Source organism: Manihot esculenta, chromosome 5 (genome assembly GCF_001659605.2).
Source record: "Manihot esculenta cultivar AM560-2 chromosome 5, M.esculenta_v8, whole genome shotgun sequence".
NCBI classification, from domain to species: Eukaryota; Viridiplantae; Streptophyta; class Magnoliopsida; order Malpighiales; family Euphorbiaceae; genus Manihot; species Manihot esculenta.
The window spans coordinates 26,692,414-26,695,622 of NC_035165.2; the positions used below are offsets into that span (position 1 = coordinate 26,692,414).

Below are 3,209 nucleotides of genomic sequence, written 5' to 3' on the forward strand. Positions count from 1 at the left end.
TAAATTTATTGAAAATAATAATATACAAAAATAAAAAAAAAAGGATAACTAATACCTTCATAGTGTTGCAAAATAATAAATAAAAGACACGGAAATTGGATGAAGAAAATAAAATTTTAATCAATTTGTCTTTTAGTTGCTCACCGTAAATAGCTTTGTATTTATTTATAGTGAAATTTATATAAAATTTTAGAATATATAATTAAATATATAGAAAATAAATGTTATTAAGAATTTTATTTTACAGAAACTGTACTCTTTTCTTTAAAAAGAAAATATTGTACCCTCCTATTTTGGAAGTGAATAATGGTATATAAAAAATAGTCGTAAAAAAGGATTGATTCTGTAATAAATTGATTTTGAATGCAGTTTTATTTAATTTTTTTTAAATATTACAATTTTTTTTAATCCCCTATAATGTAGATTATATTGTTCTTTATTATGTTTATAAAAATTATATTCTAACAAAGTCTTCCATATTGGAAAGATTTTCCTCTATTCTCTGTAACGAGTCTTTTTTCTGCGATACAGTCTTTTGCAAACCTAAACCTGGACGACGATAATATAAAGCTGTGGCTGGACGGTGATGATTCTGTTGCTCCGGTTGAGAATACAGTGTTTACTATTATAGATAAGCTTCTAACAGATCGGCAAATCAATTTCAATGCTCTGAAGACCACACTATCGAATCTCTGGCGTCTTGGCTGAGGATTGTTTTTCAAAGAATTAGGGTCGAAACTCTACTGGATTCTATTTTTCCGCCATGCCAATGTGCAACGGGTAATTGATGGAGGTTCCTGGTCATTTAGTAATTACCTGTCGGTGACTCATCTTCTTCTGCCAAGAGAAATTCCAATGGAAGTTCCTCTGTTTTCAGCTCTCTTTTGGTTTCAAGTGCACAATATGCCACTTGGTTATATGACATCTTCTACGACATAGTTGTTGGGCAATTTTGTGGATTATAATACAGCTACTATTGGTGGAAGCTGCTGGAGCTTCCTGCGTATTAGAGTTGCAATTAATGTGAGGTTGCTGCTTAAGAGGTCAAAGCATGTGGTCATTCATGGTAATCAATCCTTTGTTGTGCAACTCAAATATCAAAGGTTGCCAATCTTTGGCTTTCTGTGTGGTCGATTGGGTCACAATAAAATTTTTTGTAACAGGTTGTTTGAGGGAGCTAGTATGGCTGAGCAGAAAGGATGGGGTCCTTGGCTAAGGTCGATGGCACGACAATTAGGGGTGGAGCATAATCAATGGCTTCGAGACAGTACTGGTTTCTCCTTTGTCGGTGAAGATGTTGTTTGTGGTGCTTTTCCTGGTACTGGTAAGTGGCTTATATGTGTTGAAGATAATTCAATGTTGCAAAGTATGGATGAAGATATATGTGTCTAGATTGATGAATTTAAGAAACGTCAATGTATGGGAGAGAAAGCTTCTTCTCCTGTTTTACTGCAGCTTTGGAGGTATCCTCTGTCTCTCTACTAATTTACATTCCAATATTGTTCAAACGGTGGGTCCTGGTTACCCGGCCTATCAGGACCCGTGATTTACTTAAGTTGAAACTGTTGAGGTTTTGGCAACCCTCGGACAATTTAAGGTGGAACTATTGAAGTCTTGGCAACCCTCGGGCAATTCAAGCTCTTTAAGAGCTAGTTATTTTATATAAACTAGATATTATCTTTTTATGTGAAATATTGGTGCATTCGAATATAATTGGATATATATGGGTTCGTTTGGTTTTTAAAGAATGTTTTTGTGTGGATAGATTAGGAAGGGAAGGTGGTTTAGGTATGTTATAGAGATGTGCTTTTTGCGTCTCTATTACTACTTTTTCTAATAACTACATTGATATGACTGTTATGAGTTCTTCTTTTGGACTTTGGAGACTTATGGGTTTTTATGGGATGCCGGAGAGAGGTAGAAAACATGAATCTTGAGCTATATTAAAATCTCTTGTAGGGTTTTTGATTTGCCATGGGCTTGTATGGGTGATTTTAATGATCTTTTATTTATTGAAGATAAAAAGAGTAGTAACCCTCACCGGGAGTCTTTGCTCGTTAGGTTTCGAGATGCTAGTTGATTTGCTATTTTATTAGTATCCTTTAATATATGTAAGAGGAAGGGCATCAGATCAATGTATTCGGGAACGATTGGATAGAGCTCTTATCTCACATTCATGGTTGGAGCTATTTCTAAACTATAAGTTATCTAACCTTTAAGCTTTTGTCTCATATTATTCTCTTATTTTATTATCTTGTAATACACATGGATAGGTGAGACAAAGGAAATTTAGATTTAAAAATTTTTTGCTATCTAAGTTAGATATCTATGACATTATACTTTGGGAGAATTTTATGGGTAAGAGCATTAGTGAGAGAATTTGTAACATCTCAAAAATAAAATAATAATAATAATAATAATAATAAAAGAAAAAGAAAAATAGAAAAAAATAAAAAGAGGAAAAAGAAAAAAAAATAAAGAAAAAATCGATTAAAATTTAATTTAAAGACAAGTGGCTTAATGCTAACCACTTAACTAAATTAATTTTATAAATTAAAAAAAAAAAAGAAAGAAAGAAAAGAAAAGAGTAGAAGAAACCATCTTCTTCCCAAAAAAAAATGTCATTCATCCATCCACATCTTTTTTCTAAAATTCTTCTTTCCAATTATACTCCATTTTCTTCCAATTTTCCATCCAACTTGCTAGCCCATTTCATCCAAGTCTTTTCCTTAGTTAAAAAATTCAAAGTAGAAGGAAGAATTAAGAAGAAAATTTAAGGTTGAGGGAGAGTGAATAGTAACTAAGTATTGTTAATTTTAAAGGTATGTTAGGAGTTTTGATATAGAAATGTTTCTTATAATTTTTTTGTGAATATTTATGAAGGATGTTGCATTAATATGATTTATTTGCTTATATTTCATAAAAAAAAAAAAGTGAAAGGAAAGAATGAAAATTTCAAAGGGAAAGGAAAGGAAGAGTAGAAAACCAGAATTTGTAGAAGATTTTGAAAGATTTAAGGTTTGTGCTCAATTTTATTTGAATAAATTTAAGAATTTGTTAATTATATTCTATTTGAAAATTTTACTAGTTTAGTAGAATTAGACCAAGTGAATAATATTTTAATTATTGTATGATCAAAGGTTGAAGAAATAATAGATTTGATAGATAGAAAATTTTAGAATTAATATGTAATTTGACCAAAAACTCAA

At 30.9% G+C, this 3,209-nt stretch overlaps 1 long non-coding RNA gene across 1 annotated transcript; it reads left to right on the forward strand.

Moving 5' to 3' along the window:
• The first annotated feature begins 493 nt into the window (after nt 1-493).
• On the forward strand, nt 494-2,588 carry LOC122723749. Its single transcript, XR_006350886.1, has 2 exons — nt 494-1,066; nt 1,164-2,588. It is a non-coding gene; the product is annotated as an uncharacterized LOC122723749 (long non-coding RNA).
• The last annotated feature ends 621 nt before the right edge of the window (nt 2,589-3,209 follow it).